Raw genomic sequence first — 6,528 nt, 5'->3', positions numbered from 1 at the left:
CTGTTGCTAGTGTTTTAGTGAATGTAATAGTACCTGATAGTCGGAGGGGTGTGTCTGGTACACGCTGTACTTTGTGTGAAGTACCATGCAAATGTTAAAGTTCCATCTTATTAAAGGCCTACTGAAATGAGATTTTCTTATTTAAACGGAGATAGCAGGTCCATTCTATGTGTCATACTTGATCATTTCGCAATATTGCCATATTTTTGCTGAAAGGATTTAGTAGAGAACATCCACGATAAAGTTTGCGACTTTTGGTCGCTAACAAAAAAGCCTTGCCTGTACCGGAAGTAGCAGACGATGACATCACTGGTGTGAGGGCTCCTCACATCCTCACATTGTTTATAATGTGAGCCTCCAGCAGCAAGAGCTATTCAGACCGAGAAAACGACAATTTCCCCATTAATTTGAGCGAGGATGAAAGATTCGTGGCCGAGGATATTGATAGTGAAGGACTAGAAAAAAATTTAAATAAAAAAAGGCAATTGCATTGGGAGCGATTCAGATGTTTTTAGACACATTTACTAGGATAATTCTGGGAAATCCCTTATCTTTCTATTCTGTTGCTAGTGTTTTAGTGAATTAAATAGTACCTGATAGTCGGAGGGGTGTGTCTGGTACACGCTGTACTTCGTGTGAAGTAGCATGCAAATGTTAAAGTTCCATCTTATTAAAGGCCTACTGAAATGAGATTTTCTTATTTAAACGGGGATAGCAGGTCCATTCTATGTGTCATACTTGATCATTTTGCAATATTGCCATATTTTTGCTGAAAGGATTTAGTAGAGAACATCCACGATAAAGTTCGCAACTTTTGGTCGCTAATAAAAAAGCCTTGCCTGTACCGGAAGTAGCAGACGATGACGTCACCGGTGTGAGGGCTCCTCACATCCTCACATTGTTTATAATCATGGCCACCAGCAGCGAGAGATATTCAGACCGAGAAAACGACAATTTCCCCATTATTTTGAGCGAGGATGAAAGATTCGTGGCTGAGGATATTGATAGCGAAGGACTAGAAAAAAATTTAAATAAAAAAAGGCAATTGCATTGGGAGCGATTCAGATGTTTTTAGACACATTTACTAGGATAATTCTGGGAAATACCTTATCTTTCTATTCTGTTGCTAGTGTTTTAGTGAATTAAATAGTACCTGATAGTCGCAGGGGTGTGTCTGGTACACGCTGTACTTCGTGTGAAGTAGCATGCAAATGTTAAAGTTCCATCTTATTAAAGGCCTACTGAAATGAGATTTTCTTATTTAAACGGGGATAGCAGGTCCATTCTATGTGTCATACTTGATCATTTTGCAATATTGCCATATTTTTGCTGACAGGATTTAGTAGAGAACATCCACGATAAAGTTTGCAACTTTTGGTCGCTAATAAAAAAGCCTTGCCTGTACCGGAAGTAGCAGACGATGATGTCACCAGTGTGAGGCCTCCTCACATCCTCACATTGTTTATAAAGTGAGCCTCCAGCAGCAAGAGCTATTCAGACCGAGAAAACGACAATTTCCCCATTATTTTGAGCGAGGATGAAAGATTCGTGGCTGAGGATATTGATAGCGAAGGACTAGAAAAAAATTTAAATAAAAAAAGGCGATTGCATTGGGAGCGATTCAGATGTTTTTAGACACATTTACTAGGATAATTCTGGGAAATACCTTATCTTTATATTCTGTTGCTAGTGTTGTAGTGAGTTAAATAGTACCTGATAGTCGGAGGGGTGTGTTGACGGCAGTGTCTGAGGGAAGTCTTGGCAGCAGCATGGATGGCGCAAGCTACGCAGATCTCCGGTAAGAGGCGACTTTTTACCACAATTTTCTCACCGAAACCTGCCAGTTGACAAGTGGACGGGATCCATGTTTGCTTGACCGCTCTGATCCATAGTAAAGCTTCACCTCCGGGAATTTTAAACAAGGAATCACCGTGTGTTTGTGTGGCTAAAGGCTAAAAGCTTCCCACCTCCATCTTTCTACTTTGACTTCTCCATTATTAATTGAACAAATTGCAAAAGATTCAGCAACACAGAAGTCCAAAATATTGTGTAATTATGCGATTAAAACAGACGACTTTTAGCCGTAAGTGGTGCTGGGCTAATATGTCACCTCCAACTCGAGACATCACACATACACGTCATCATTCTGCGATGTTTTCAACAAGAAACTCCGCGGGAAATTTAAAATTGTAATTTAGTCAACTAAAAAGGCCGTATTGGCATGTGTTGCAATGTTAATATTTCATCATTGATATATAAACTATCAGACTGCGTGGTCGCTAGTAGTGGCTTTCAGTAGGCCTTTAAAGAGTGATGTGGTGTCAGGCTTGGACTTGGTCTTGGGTTGTTTTCCCGAGGCGCGAAGCGAATGGAGTGGAAACGGCGTGAAGGTAGGTACATGTTTAATTTATTTACTCATAAACTAAAAACAGGAACAAACAAAAAGCGCTCACAATGGAGGTACAAAACTTGGGCTATGAAACAAAACACTAGCACAAAGGCTCTAACCCAGGGGTGCCCATTACGTCGATCGCGAGCTACCAGTCGACCGCGGGGGGTGTGTCAGTCGATCTCCAGCCAGGCTTTTAAAAAAAAAAAAGACCTAAAAATGAGTGATCATCAATCTTCATCAAGACGTCACTTAAATGACATTCACGGTACCGGAGGGTCTTGTGAGATGACGCTGGCTGCTGCAAGATCATTATTATGAAAATATGACCGAGAGGAAGGCGAGAAACACTTTTTATTTCAACAGACTCTCGCGCCGTACCTTCCGTCAAAACTCTAAAGGCCGACTGCACATTTCTTATCTTCACAATAAAAGCCCTGCTTCATGCTGCCTGCGCTAACTAAATACAGAGTCTCGGAAAACTGGCGTGCACAAGCGATCCCTCAGAAAGCTGGCGTGCACATCACTTGTGCACGCCAGCTTTCCGAGACTCTTATTTTGTTAGCGCAGGCAGCATGAAGCAGGGCTTTTATTGTGAAGATAGGAAATGTGCAGTCGGCCTTTAGAGTTTTGACGGAAGGGACGGCGCGAAAGTCTGTTGAAATAAAAAGTGTTTCTCGCCTTCCTCTCTGTCATTTTTTCATAATAATGAACTGGCAGCAGCCAGCGTCATCTCACAAGACCCTCGGGTGCCGTGAATGTCAATCAAGCAAGCTACGGAATTTGCCGCCAATGTTTTTCTTGTAAAGTGTATGGAAGCTGGATGAATTAGATGCCAAAAACCAACCACTTTCATGTGGTATTGTACAGAAAGGACAACTTTTTTCTCCTCCATTTGAAAATGTGGGCGTTATCATCATTACTGTCTGATTCCAATCAATGCAAGTCATCAGAATCAGGTAATACACCAACTTATATTCTTGTCTTTGTGAAAGAAAGACATCTATATGTGTTACACATGCTTGTATTATCATTAAACACATTTAACTTGTTTACAAAAATGTCTCTTTCATAAATAAATAAATAAAAATGATATATATAAATGAGGTAGATCCCCTCGAGTTGGTCAATTGAAAAGTAGCTCGCCTGCAGAAAAAGTGTGGGCACCCCTGCTATAAACTATAAACATGAAACAAAACTCTTGTGCTATGGCATGAATGATAAAAACTGACGAAGACAAAATGAACAGCACAGCAAGGCATGAAGCAGATAATTGAGGTCGTGAATGAGGTGATGTTGCCAGACTGACTAACTGGTAACTGTGGCTTAAATAATGAACATGATAAGTGCAAACAGGTGTGAGACAGGACAGGTGAACTGATTGGTCGTCATGGTAACAAAACATGGAGTGAAAAAAAAAAAAGGAACTTAGAGTCCAAAGGTCAAAAGCACCTGGAATTCCTAGGCAGTCTCCCATCTAAGTACTAATCAGGCCAGACACTGCTTAGCTTTGAGAACAGATGAGATTGGGGATGGTCAGGGTAGTTTGATCAGACATGACAGATGAAAACTAAATCAGTTGGCATGGTAACAAGACAAACAAGGAAATGCAAAACAGAACTAAATGTCCCAAAAAAACTAAACATAGCATGACCAAAACAAAACATGAACCATAGGCGTGACGCGTGACATGTGGTGATTGACAACAGGTGCATGAATCCAAGTGAATCGGGTACGTGACATGAGGACAGGTGAAAACTAATGGGTTGGCATGGAAACAAAACAGGACCATTGACGGAGGACATCGCTTCGCACAGGTTTGACTCTTTATTTTTCAATAAAGTCGCTCGCAGTGTCGGTCGGTCGCTCTTTCAGCTCCACCTCCTTTTTAGTCGTCCGCGTCTTCCCGTGCTGGTCTTGGTCGCTCCGTAGCTCTTGGTGGTTCTCGCTCGTCTGATCGATCGTCTGACTGTCTCCTACTCCTTCTGCCCCGATTGCTCCTCCTTCTCCCCTTTTATACAGCAGGAGGAGATGCACAGATTGAGAGCAGGTGTGTGTGTTACGCACCTGGTTCTGATTGCTGCAGCGTCTCTCCAGGCGCGCCCCGCCTCTCCATTCCGCCGCATGCTCCGCCTCCTGGCCGCCATCTTGCGTAGGACCATGGTTTGTCCTACCCCGCTGTCGGTCCGTCGGCTTCGTCTCTCCAAATATGCATTGTGCTTTATTACCTATAGAATAATATAATAATAATATATATATATATATATATATATATATATATATATATATATATATCTGCTCTGCGATGAGATGGCGACTTGTCCAGGGTGTACCCCGCCTACCACATATAATAAGTTGTCACGCCTATGGATCATGTTTTGTTTTGGTCATTTTTGGTTTAGATTTTTGGAAACTCAGTTCCTGTTTTGCACTTCCTGGTTTGTTTTCCTTACCATTCCAACTCATTAGTTGTCACCTTGTCTTCATGTCACGCCCCTGTCTTCTTGTCTCACACCTGTTTGCACTTACCATGTTCATTATTTAAGCCACAGTTAGTCAGCCTGGCAACATCACCTCCTTCACACCCTGGATCACCTGCTATGCCTTCCATGCCATTGATCCATGCCCCTTGTCTTTTTCCAAGTAAGTTTTTATTATTCATGCCATTGTGCAAGTCTTTTTGTTTCGTGTTTATAGTTAAAGCCTCTGTGCTAGTCTTTTGTTTCATAGCCCAGTTTTTGTAGTGAAGTGAATTATATTTATATAGCGCTTTTCTCTAGTGACTCAAAGCGCTTTACATAGTGAAACCCAATATCTAAGTTACATTTAAACCAGTGTGGGTGGCACTGGGAGCAGGTGGGTAAAGTGTCTTGCCCAAGGACACAACGGCATTGACTAGGATGGCGGAAGCGGGAATCGAACCTGCAACCCTCAAGTTGCTGGCACGGCCACTCTACCAATCGAGCTATACCGCCCTTGTTTGCGCTTTTTGTTTATTCCTGTTATGAGTAAAACAAATATGTACCTACCTTCACGCCGTTTCCACTCCATTCGCTTCACACCTCGGGAAAACAACCCAAGTCCAAGTTTGACATAATTATCATAGAATATACGGCTCTTTCTTTTTTTATTATATTTTTGAATGAATTAAGTAACGTTTATGACAACCTTTTTCCAAAGCACAATTTAAATGTGAGCTATAATAGGATAATGCATACATTTATCTTTTTTTTTTCAAAACTGACAAAAAAGTGGGACCCCCCTCAAAAAAGGGACAGCGTGGCGCGGTTGAGAGAGTGGCTGTGCCAGCAACCTGAGGGTTCCTGGTTCAATCCCAACCTTCTACCATCCGAGTCACCTCCGTTGTGTCCTTGAGGAACGGCAACAAACCATGAACATATTAGTATGTTCGGTATGTTGCCATGGCAGCATTTGCATCAGAACCTGGAAAAGTTTCTACAAAAGTAAGTCCAAACCTTGCATTTCAACAAGCACTTTTACTACAGTATTTGAAAAATGTCCTTTGTGGATCAATAAAGTTTGTTTGAGTCTAAGTCTCTACAAAAGTTTTGTGTGTGTTTAAACATGTGCAGGATTTTCCCCTTATCGTGTGGAGCGGTTGGAAGAGTGGCCATGCCAGCAACTTGAGGGTTCCTGGTTCGATCCCCAACTTCTACCAACCGCTGTGTCCTTGTGTTCTTTTTTTCTTTGTCATGAAAAAGGGAGTTTTTTGGGGGTTTGTTGCACTAATTGTAAGTGTATCTTGTGTTTTTATGTTGATTTAATAATTAAATAAAATATACAATTAAAAATAATAATGTAACCTATTTTTATGGTTTGCCTCTTTGTTATGTTTAGTTCCTGTTATACAGTATATGCTTTGAGCTCTTATTTTGAAGGGAGATAGAACGGAAATGATGTCTTTCTTTCGCGGGACTTACATCCCACCGCTGCCACCAATGTGACCGAGGGTTTATATAAGTCGCCTAAACTGTATCACACTACAAAATAACAAACACGGAGGCTCCAGTTTCACACGAGGACCACTTTATTTTCGTTCCTTTCAAAAACCTCCGCTCCACTCCAAGATGACATCAATTCCGTTCTATCTCCCTTCAAAATAAGAGCTCAAGGCATAT

The sequence above is a fragment of the Nerophis ophidion genome, linkage group LG09 (assembly GCF_033978795.1).
Source record: "Nerophis ophidion isolate RoL-2023_Sa linkage group LG09, RoL_Noph_v1.0, whole genome shotgun sequence".
Lineage (NCBI taxonomy): Eukaryota > Metazoa > Chordata > Actinopteri > Syngnathiformes > Syngnathidae > Nerophis > Nerophis ophidion.
This window is presented reverse-complemented; position numbering follows the sequence as displayed.